This window comes from Symphodus melops (assembly GCF_947650265.1).
Source record: "Symphodus melops genome assembly, chromosome: 14".
NCBI classification, from domain to species: Eukaryota; Metazoa; Chordata; class Actinopteri; order Labriformes; family Labridae; genus Symphodus; species Symphodus melops.
Genome location: NC_136704.1, coordinates 9,028,716 through 9,040,475, shown reverse-complemented (window position 1 = coordinate 9,040,475; position 11,760 = coordinate 9,028,716). Strand labels below are relative to the sequence as shown.

The following is an 11,760-nucleotide window of genomic DNA, read 5'->3' as shown; positions in this document are numbered from 1 at the left end:
TTTGTCTTTTTTGTCCACGAAGAAAAAACCGGCACCCAGAGGTGAAGACGATGGTCGAATGAACCCTGAAGTGAGAGACTCGTTAATATATTTTTCCATAGCGTCTTTTTCGGGTTTGGACAAATTGAACAACCTGCTCGAGGGTAAGGGAGCACCCGGAAGAAGATCAATCCCACAATCATAGGGCCTGTGAGGCGGCAGAGTCTGTGCCTTCTCTTTGCTAAAAACCTCGCTGAGATTGTGGTAAACCGGAGGAACAGAAGATAAGTCAGTCGGTGAAACGACGCAGGCACTGGGAGGCGATTTTACCAGCGGTGCAGCAGAATTTAAACAATTAGCATGGCAAAAATTACTCCAACCCGTGATCCGACCCGAGGACCAATCAATGTCCGGATTGTGATGCTGCAGCCAGGGGAGACCTAACACAATGGGAGCGTGAGAGGAAGGCATGACGTGGAAACTTACTTTCTCTCTGTGATTGCCAGCTAATGTAAGCGACAACAGTAGTGTCTCAGAATCGACATGAGCTAGTAACTGACCATTTAATGCGTCCACTTTAAGAGGAACCGAAGTGGAACGACAGCTAATCTCAGCCTGCCTAACTAACTCAGAGTCGATAAAATTTGAGTCAGCACCTGAATCCACTAAGGCAAGTAAAGAAAAGGGTTTCCCATTCACGAGGATGCTAGCCTCTAAATTGAGACGGTTTTGAGGGGATTTAATTATCTCCGCTCTGCTCACCAGCACCCCTGCTGCAACTGGTGAGCGTCCTAGTTTAACCGTTTGGGGCAGTTAACTAGCAGATGTCCTCCTTCCCCAAAATAAATACAGAGTCTCAAAGAAAATCGTCTATTCCGCTCTGTCGCCATCAACCGACTCCGTCCCAATTGCATTGGTTCCTCTACATGATATGAACTGCTCGGTGGGTCATTATGAGCAGGAAAACCCGCACATTGAGCCCCGGACTCCTGAGCACCCGGAAATCCCCATTGCTGAGCTAACTGCAACTTGTCTCTACTCCTTTCGCGTTGTCTCTCATTTAGACGATTGTCAATTTTAATGGAAAGAGTGATAAGATCTTGTAAACAGTTAGTCTCAGCACGACCCACAAGTCCATCTTTTACCGGCTCATTTAACCCCTTTAAAAAGATCCCCTGTAAGGCTTGATCATCCCACCCAACTGGGTGGCTAGCGTCTGAAACTCCACCGAGTCTGGTTCCATTTTTGGCCAGATTATTCTGTTGCGATTCAGACAATCTTTGGAACCAAGCGCACGACTCAGAGACAAAGGAACGTTTAACAAATAACAATTTATTAATACGTGACACGGGGTGAATAATTTGTGCAATACAATAATCAATGTGACACTAGTGCTACCTAACAACCCTAAACCTAAACACGCGTGAAGATGAGCCAGATCGGACACACGAGACGAACAGGGGAAGACGGAGTTGCAGGAGGGACGGGAACGGGAACTACGGAGAAGGAGAAAATACGAGAGGTTAACAAACACGAGTAAATACAAATATCCAAAAAGGTACGAGGAGCAAGAGCAAACACTGGAGAACAAACCCATGGAGATGAAACAATAATCTGGCGCTGGCTTCCTGCAAGGAGCCAGCTTAAATAGCCTGATGATGAATGAAGACACTTGTGACCGCAGCTGAACCTGATTGAATAATTAGTGAGGGAAGGGGAGACGCGAGGGAATGACAGACGGAAAAACACAACAACACAGCACGTGGAAAACACCCAAACATGACATATATATATATATATATATATATATATATATATATATATATACATATAGAAATGACTGTCTACAAAATATGTTGCACAATATTAATTATTTCATATAAATAAAAAAAACCTCATCAATTAGGTTCACAGATCTTGTCTGAATAGAACAGAAACATCTGATTGGCTACAGACGATTCACTGCTGAATGTTTGAGAATCGAGCTTCACACAAGACAGTTTGTATGAAACGTAACCAGATCCAAATCTGTTTTGAATGAAAACTGTAAATACTTTTTATAGAAAAAAATAAATTTTATTTGTTTGATGGCGTCTTTCTTTTAAATCTCACATTGTGCTAATCAGACATACATCTGTGAACCTTATTTATGTGGATTTGTTTTTATATTTATATACGATGATAAATATTTGTGTGTGCATTGAAACATTCATTTAAATAAAAATCCCAAAATCTATAAGTGAATCCTTGTGTGCATTCATGAAGATCGAGATCTTATTGTCTACATCAGCATTGAGAGTTTGTTTTTCAATGTTTTGTTTTTGGTTCATATGTTGTGTTTTTGTTGTAGCCTGACCGATGAGCTGCACATAAAACAGTATCACAGTGAGTGTGACATTACACTGTTTTTTATATTTCAGAGAAAGTCTCATCTGTCAAAGACAACAATGGATGGCATAAAGGACTGGCTGTTGGACTGACTGTTGGAGCTGTAATCATGGATGTAGTTCTAATTTTGTGCATCCCCTCCCTCCGTAACAAAGGTAGGTTTAGAAAATGTTTCATATTAACACAGCTGTAATCTGACTCAATATAACAGGCTGTAGACTCATCCAACACAAACATGTCTAAATGTAGAGACTCCTTCATGTTGAAGTGTATTTTACATGCAACACAATGTGATATGAACAGTTATGTGAACTGTAAGTGTGCTGCTAAAATGTGAACTTATGTTAAAGCAATTAGTGGTCTCAAGAAGAGCTTGGTTTAACACCAAAGAGCATGAAGTGGTTTATTAGGGGTTGTTTCCTTCAGACTGAGTAGGATAACATTTGGGTCTAAACAGGTGTTGATCCTGAGGAAGCGATAATAAAAGTCAACCCTGCATGGAATTGTAAATCTTAAGGCCATAAGTTCAGAGTAAGTTTAAGGAGGGTAACAGTTGTTGTCTTAAGTCCAAATAAGGACATGGATGGTTTTCTGTTTTCTTTGACTAATGCTGTATAAATACTAGTGTCTTTCTTTGTTCGAGAGCGTTCACATTTGGCTGGTGACTCTCCCAGGTACCATGGCTAACCTGGACTGATGCTGTTTCTTGACTTTGTAAATAAATGTCTTACATTACAAGCAAGTCAGTGTCAGCAGATATTTCTTCATCATCTACACATCATCGTCAAAGAAGGAGGACTTAAGAAACTACAATGTTTCTGGAGACTTTGTTACAGTCCCTGAATCAGACAAGAGGATGAGTGTAGTAAATACAAAACAAGAAAACCCTGGAAGATAAGGAGGGGAGAAAGTCAAAGCTTGTACTGTGCCCAAGTACGCTTCACCCTCAAAGTTCACTTCTACCGCACGTCCATTTGATTTATTTATTGTTGTCTTGTAAACTCAGCTCGCTTCATGTTAACACAAAGACACATGGCAGCGTTAGCAACATGAACAGATGCGATCAGAGTGAACCATGAAATCAGGAAACATGAAGAAGTGAAGCAGACTCCTGTGTGCATGTCCAAATAAAGGCTTTGATCGTTCTTCTATCATCAGATCACCACAGATGTGACTGTTATAACTCCTGTTTCCTGCGTTGTCTCCATGTTTTACAGTCATTGACTGTGACTGTAGCTGTGTCCCATTCCAGAGGTTGCAGCCTTTGTGGGCTGCATTTTAAGACCGATTACGTCACACCGGCGCGACAAGTGCTGTCCCAATTCAGCGGCTCCTTCGAATGCAGCCGAGAAATGCAGCCTTCCTTTTCCTGATTTTGGAGGCTTCAACGGTTGGATCCTTTGCAGCCTTCCCTTCCCAAGATGCATTGCGCGCTATGGTAAACATCAACAATGGCATCCACGGCAGACCCAACCCAGACCTCCGCAGCTGATACGAATTTTACTTTTAAATGCAAGTATTGGGTTTTATTTCTGTCCAAAAGTTAACGACACCCATGTTTGAAAGATGTTAAATGGTGATAAAGTGATGATGAAAAGCACACGTAAAGCACACGTCGGCGCATATAATTCTCCCTGTCTCTCTTTTTAGAATCATAAAAAACTGTACTGTCAAAATAAATTAATTAATTATATCTCCTGGCTCCATTGTAAATATAAAATAAATATAAGAATTAGGTGTTTGCGGTTGAGTTGTGTTGATAAAACGGTGCAATCAAAAAACGGACACTCTCAGGGTTGCTAGGAGACTGAACAGTTGGTGACGCAAGTAGGAAGACCAGACCATCTCATTTCGGAGACCGCGTGGATCAGCCTTCGCGGTCCACGGAGGACGTGCCTTCGTGGACCGCGAAGGCCACGCCCTCCGAATGCTGCAACCTCTGGAATGGGACACAGCTATTGACATTGACTTTTGTCCTTACCATTGTTTACCATGTATCTAAAAAAATTGAATTTCCCTCGGGATCAATAAAGTATCTATCTATCGATCGATCGATCGATCGATCGATCGATCGTTTCTTCCTCGATGGATGACCAAAGACTGACCGAAGCCTTTCAGCAGTTGAGAGCAGGACAGACCGTTTGTACACGATTGGCTAAAGTTTATGTTGCTATGTGAAGGTTGTTTGTCCAGACAATGAAACCAGCCAATCAAAACACTATCTCAAAACCCATTATATCAAAGCACATTCTATTTGTTAATGTCACAGACTCCGCCCGAACATTCCACCGGACACACCCATTCAAAAACAGTTAAACCTGTTAAAAAAAATTGACAAAACAGTTAATGGCCCTGTTTGAAAACTATTAAAGGTAAGGTTCAAGGAAATTGGTAAATTGGTATAAATAGTTGAAACATTGATTAATGTTTTAAAGCAAAAATGAAGTCTCTAAGTAGAACACAGCCAAAGTTATGAGGTTTTGAAGGAGGTTGAAAGGTTTAATATTTCTCAATTCATTTGAATTTGGACGTAATCCCCTCTCTGTAAGGTGTGTGTGTGTGTGCGTGTGTGTGTGTGTGTGTGTTACGGATTAAGCAAAGCTCAACAATACTCCTTTGTATATGTTATTGATGGGTTGAATAATATAAATGTCCCTAAAACTGAATCTATCAACAGACTGGATAATTTTAACACAGCATATCACGGCCGTGGTTCTAATCTAACAGACAACATTGAGACTCTGTGCAGGCTGAAGGATAGACAATTTACTGTTCAGTGTGGAGCCATTACATCCCGTTCAACAGATGTCATAAATTCCTTCCCACTTTGGATATTTCATGGTCTAGAGAATCACATCACCTTTACTCTTTCAATGTCAAACCTCTATTTGAAGAACAATTCCTGTGTGTGTGTGTGTGTGTGTGTGTGTGTACTTGTATTCATGACAAATCAGTACATTTTTATGATAACACACCTTCACTATCAGGACACTCGGAAAAATGAGGACATTTTTGACGTCCTAATTTTTCTAAGCTCTCTACAGTGTTGTAGACCCCCCCCCAACATGCTCCCAGAACAAAAATCTCCAATGTCCTGACACATCACAATTTTAGGAAAATAAGTGTGTAAGTGTGTTTAGCATTTTTGCTCATCTTCGAGTATGCCAACTAGTGGCCAGTTTTGGAAGTTAACACACTTTTAACACACTTTTAACACACTTTCGGTGACGTCACGCTGCTGGTCCTCATATGTCACTTTCTTCAGACAAACTAACACACTTGAAGCATTACTGCAATATACATATTCCATACAATTAGGGTCAAATAATAATAATTATAATAATTATAATTACCATCAACATCTGGGTCTTAGATGCAATAAGTAGTCTCACCAACAGTAGCCTAAGGCAGGTTAAGTGGGTGCAATGTATCGTAAAGGAACAACACTATTTACAGCACTGGAAATAATCAGATATTGCAATATTTATTGTAATTATTACATTTTTAATATATCATAATCAATACTCTTCAACTCTGTCGTAAATACGTGTTACGCACACTAAGCAGTAGGGTTGCTAAGGGGTGGACAATTTCCGGTAATTCAAAAAATAAATATGCAATCATCAAAATCAAAATATAAAAATTTTTCTTTTGTCATCAGCAGACATTCATGCAATTGTTCACAGCCTTTCCTTCTGCACTGGCTGGGGTAAAATGTATCCACATCGTTCTGTAGAATAAGATGAGAGAAAAGTTTGTAAAAAATGCTAATGCAATGCAGACGGAGATACGCACACTTCTAATAATAAACAGGCTGATTATATTAAATGTCTAATGTTGTCAAAGTTAAATCAAGAGAGAACTTGTTTTGTGGAATAATTATTATTCTCTGATGGATTTTAGTTTTTAGTCTGTAATGTTCATGCAATGGGGGGTGAGAGAACAGGGGGGCTCTGGGAACTACCTATATTTAAAGTTTCCTGATCTGATAAAATGATTGAATCTATGACTTCTAGGTGACGCAAAAACACTATTTGTTATTTCAGCCATTGAAACATGTTTGGCCTGTATTTTTAATATACCTGCCACCTTGACCAGTGAATCAAAAAGTTAATTTTGGACCCTGTCTGTAATATGGTGAATGTCAGCAGCTGTAGAGCAGAGGTGGTTGGTTGAAACAAGCAGGGAGCTGCAAAGACTACAAGCAGGTTTGGAGGGACAACCCAAGTCGAGTTAAACCTTAATTAAGCAAAAGCATGATTTATTCGAATAATCGATCATGACATTCGATAGCTGCAGCTCTCCTATGAAGAGCACAGTTGTTTTTTAAGTATGGAAAACTGGTACACTAAGCTTTTTACGCTGTCAAATGGTAAATATCAGAGTTGTACAAAATTTCACAGACAAAAAGGAAGCAAAATCCCATCAACTCAATTGGTTGTGTAAAGTAGTTCCTGTATCCTCATCAGTGTTGAAGATGAGGTTCGGACATTTATGTTTCTTTTTTTTTTTTTAAAGATTTATTTTTGGCGTTTTTATGCCATTATTATAGAGGGAGGAAAGTGGATAGAGTCGGAAAGGGGGAGAGAGTGGGGAGAGACATGCGGGAAATGGGCCACAGGCCGGACGCGAACCCGGGCCGCCTGCGCGCGAGGACTGAGCCTCAATACGTGGGATCGCGCGCACTGCTGCTGCGCCACCGGCGACCCTTATGTTTCTTTTTAACTTGAAGGTGTCACTAAGGACATCTGCTTTTTCTCTTTTTTTGTATATCTTTGGTAGAGGAGTGTTCTTTTTTTTCCCTTAAGCCTGGTCCACACGGCAGGATAATTACGCCGATTTTGGCCCCGATTCTCCCCTTCCGATAATCTTAAGGACGCTCCGATCATCATAAAATAATCTTATAAGATCATCCTGCCGTGTGTGGTGTTTTCAGACAGTTCTTGTCTGGTCAGAAGAATGTCTGGACCGCTCCGATCTCAAATCGGGGATATTCAACATGTTGGATTGTTTTGGCCCAATCTTTCATCATCTGTGGTGTCCCCCGAGGAGAAAACAAGCATGAGCCTGTTGAATGTGACACTTAGCCAATCAGAAAGCGAGGTGACGTAGTAGCATAAGCATACTGATGTGGTCAAGCTTTACTTGTTGTCATCCAAAATGTTCTAAGACACAAAAATATTCCAGCAGGCAAGCAATATAAAGGAGCAATTCACATATTGCTATATGGTGGGTTGGTAACATTTTTAGTTAATTAGTATTCTACCTTAGAAACCTTTAGGTACAGCAAAAGTAGGTTGAACTGGGAGTTTGAACTGCTGTCATCCAGTTCAATATGGTCATCATCAGGGTCACTCTCCTCCCTTTGTGTACCTATAAGTATTGATTGACATAGCCAACACTTCATTAAGGTAGGGCTACTTTTACAATACAGCCTTGTGTAAAGTGCAGATGTTTAACAACTATTAAAACACGATCAAAAACTGCACAGTACACAATATCAACTTCATTTAGTAATTAACTTAGCCATTTAAAGTGGGTAATTAAGTTACTTCATTCACTGAGCAACTGTAAAATCCTTCAGAACACCACATTATAGCCTTCTACTTAAAAAGAAAAATTTAATAATAATAATAATTGTATTTTCGTCTGGAAAACATTTCTGCAGACATTTTTAAAACACACAACACACCACAGTCAGGACACTGGGAAAAATTAGGACATTTTCACATACATACTAAGTGTTGTTAAATAAGTTTTTCATGCAAACGGAACCAAATTTAGAGAATACAGCAAACAGTAGTTTGTAAAACATTGCTGTGACAACTCTCAACATCTTAGAAACGTTGTGCTTGCCTGAACTCCGGTGCATGCTGCTGAGCTGTCAATGTAAACACGACGAGGATCACTTCCTGTATGTCTTTCTTTCAAAATAAAAGCCATTTAGGGTTATATACACGGTTCAGTCTTATTCTAGGTTTTACTTTCGTTTCCGTTTGATCATACAACTGCGGCTGGCATCCAACTTTACATAAAGATTTCGTCTGAGATCAGCATTGGGCTAATCATTCAGTGATGCGTCTGGTTGGACGATAGACTCAACTTTATTGTGAAACCTCTGAAACGGATACGACCGCAGTGGAGCTCTCGGTGAACGGCACATCCGGGACCTTCAGTGCTTTGATGTTGACGCACACCTCCAGAGGTAAAGTTGGCTGATTAGCTACCGAATCAACCTAATTGTGAAGTCTTTGAAACGGATTCGAGCAGCGGAGCACTCGGTGAACGGCGCCTTCAGCCCTCATGAGACATTTAATCCTTCGACATTGATGCCAGACACCCACCTCATGAGGTAAAGTTGGCTAATTAGCTAATTATCTAAACGGAATTCAAACACGTGGTGGACTCAAACAAACTGCAAGAGATGTATCATGAATGATAACGTTAATTAATTACTTTTGTTTAATCTTCAACAACCGATAGTAGAAGTTGTTGCTAAATGTAAATGTTCAAAATAATTCAAACCTGAGTTAAAGGGACGATTCTCCAAACAACTTCTTCAACTGCAGAGACAGTCGAAGTTGTTGTTTTTTTTGTTTTTTTTGCACGATATATTTTATCTTTTCCTATTTAAAACACACTAATGATACTAGTTATTCAGTACAGGTAGAGTGTAGTTGTATAATGATTTTATAGCAGTATTTATCTTTTAAGTTGCTTTGTTAGTGCTTTGGAAGGTTAATATTTGTGTTTAATTTGTTAAATGTTTAATGACACTGGGTTTCAACTGATCTATTAGCCTGATCAGCAAATGAGCTATGAATAATACAATTTTAAAAGTCCTCTTTGATTCAAAATTAGTACTGGTCTTTTTTGTTCTTGTCTCATTGACTCTTTGTCATCTTCCCATGTAGATGTTTGCATGTTGAGGAGTACATGGCCAAGTAATGACCATGTCAAAAAGAAGAGCCAGACCTAGTCCTAAGGCTGAGGCTACTCAGTTTATTTTATCTGGAGGTGACAAGCCGTGTTTAAAGGTCCAGTGGATCAATGACTATAAAGGTATGTTTGGTATCATTCCCGATGTTTTACTTTGTGAACGTTACTAGACATCATGACAACATAATCGCACAACACAACAAATTGCTGATGAAATTTGTTGCCATTTATTTTAAAGATATTTTGTGATTTTATTGATTGCAGCCCTAACCATGAATTTCAGAAATCACCAAGCATCATTCAGATCTTTTTTCTCACCGTTAAAAAGGCTTATGTTTGCTTGTTCTGAATATGTTTTGTTAATACCTGATCAGCTGCAGTTAGTAAATCTGATTTGGATTGTTTTGCTTAACGCTTATCAGTGAACTTTTTTGTATTAGGACGTGGTGTATTTGCCTGTGCACCAATTGAAAAGGGATCCTTTGTGGTCGAGTACTGTGGGGAGTTGATCTCACAATATGAACGGGACAAGCAGCAGAAAAAGTACACAGCGAAGAAAAATACTTTCCTGTTTGATTTTGTATGGAACAATAGCTCATGGTGGTAAGTAAAGGCCTATACAAGATCAATTGTTCTTTACAACATTATGGTTTTAGTGGAGAAAACGTAGATATGTTTCCTTGTTCAATTTTAGCATTGATGCCTCCCATGAAGATGATTCACTGGGCCGGCTGGTAAATGATGGCCACAAGTCCCCAAACTGCAAAATGAAAAAGTTGACAGTCCAGGGTAAACCTCATCTTTGCTTTTTTGCTACTGAAGAAATCCAAGCAGAGAGTAAAATAACGTATGACTATGGAGAATCTCAGTGGCCATGGCGAGCTCTGGTGAGTAAATCTTCTTAATAGACTATACAGTAAACAATCTGTTAAGTATTAGGAGAAATTCTTTATTTTTAGTCCTTTTTGTTCATTTAACATCTGCTGATCAGTTTACATGATTGGATTTCAGGGGAAGTAGATCATTTCACATCAGTGTGGGGTTTAGAGCTTTCTTTGACAACAACAGAAGAAATTAGAAGTCAGGAACATGGACTCAGAATGTGTTCAGTCGTCATGTCCTCATATTGTTTTAGGCTGTGAAATACTTGAGTGTGTTTCAGGTGGCGTCCTCATAGCGTCTGACCCATTGACTGTGAAGTGTGTGTGTCTTACATGTCCTGATTTTGTTGGGTAGCAGATGTTGTACAGTCTTAGCAGTTTCTGTAGAGTTTAGCATAATTAGCTTCGATCCTCCTGTGAATTTTGTTTAACTGAAAAAAGTATGATCATTTGTTCATTAATCAGGATTTATAGTACAGAATATGTCTGACACTGTATTGTTGTTTTGTTGCAGACACCAAGTGTTCAGATCCTGACTCAACCTTCTGCAGATCAAGAAGTGAGTGAGAGGTCCACTTCATCCTTCCAAGAGGTAATTACACATTCATTTATTCTATTTAGAATTAAGTATAGGTCTCAGTTGGCTCCAGTACATAACTGAAATGCTCTTTCACTGTATTAAAACAATCAGTTTGTGTGAAATGTTCACATTATCAATGTTAGCATTACTTGTTTGTGAATAGCGTCGCAAAAAGAAATTGGCTACACCATTTGTTAGCTCTAACTTCCCTTTAAAGCATCAAACTGATTTTTATTTCACTAAATTCTTTATTTTTAGTCTCTTTTGCTCATGTTTTTGTTCATTTAACATCTGCTGATCAGTTTACATGACTGGATTTCAGGGGAAGTAGATCATTTCACATCAGTGTGGGGTTTAGAGCTTTCTTTGACAACAACAGAAGAAATTAGAAGTCAGGAACATGGACTCAGAATGTGTTCAGTCGTCATGTCCTCCATATTGTTTTAGGCTGTGAAATACTTGTTTCAGGTGGCGTCCTCATAGCGTCTGACCCATCGACTGTGAAGTGTGTGTCGTCTCTTTTGCTCATTTTTTTTTTTTTCATTTAACATCTGCTGATCAGTTTACATGACTGGATTTCAGGGGAAGTAGATCCCAAAAATGGCAATACTGAACCAAGAATTGGTGAAATATATAATGCACCAAAATACATGATGTTTGAAGTCAAATACATGTGATGAAATTAAAATTTAAGTCTCCTCAGGCATGGCAGTCTGTGAATGTGCATAATATGTATTCTATTTCATCCTTTTGGATTCCCTGCCGAGCACAGCACAGTGGACAGGTGACGAAGTGAAGGCTGTTGAGCAGCACATGTTGCATTTCATAACAAGTTGCAAAGTACCAGGTAAAAGGGACTGTGACTCCTGTCTCCAAGCAGAGCCGGTAGCTATAGAAGACAGAGACTGGGTTGCTATCAAATACTACATTCACAACAGAATCATAGCATTAAAAAGGAAGATGAATAGATAGAACTATGACATGCTAACTGTA

The 11,760-nt window shown here is 39.3% G+C and overlaps 3 long non-coding RNA genes across 3 annotated transcripts; 1 reads left to right on the top strand and 2 right to left on the bottom strand.

Annotated features, from left to right (window-relative positions):
• Window positions 1-1,291: 1,291 nt before the first annotated feature.
• On the bottom strand, window positions 1,292-1,640 carry LOC306835252. Its single transcript, XR_013780598.1, has 2 exons — window positions 1,573-1,640; window positions 1,292-1,475 (listed from the first exon to the last, which is right to left on the bottom strand). It is a non-coding gene; the product is annotated as an uncharacterized lncRNA (long non-coding RNA).
• A 4,207-nt stretch (window positions 1,641-5,847) lies between these two features.
• On the bottom strand, window positions 5,848-7,960 carry LOC306835195. Its single transcript, XR_013780585.1, has 2 exons — window positions 7,634-7,960; window positions 5,848-6,097 (listed from the first exon to the last, which is right to left on the bottom strand). It is a non-coding gene; the product is annotated as an uncharacterized lncRNA (long non-coding RNA).
• A 1,193-nt stretch (window positions 7,961-9,153) lies between these two features.
• Window positions 9,154-11,184, top strand: LOC306835042. Its single transcript, XR_013780562.1, has 4 exons — window positions 9,154-9,429; window positions 9,747-9,909; window positions 10,001-10,193; window positions 10,702-11,184. It is a non-coding gene; the product is annotated as an uncharacterized lncRNA (long non-coding RNA).
• Window positions 11,185-11,760: the final 576 nt, after the last annotated feature.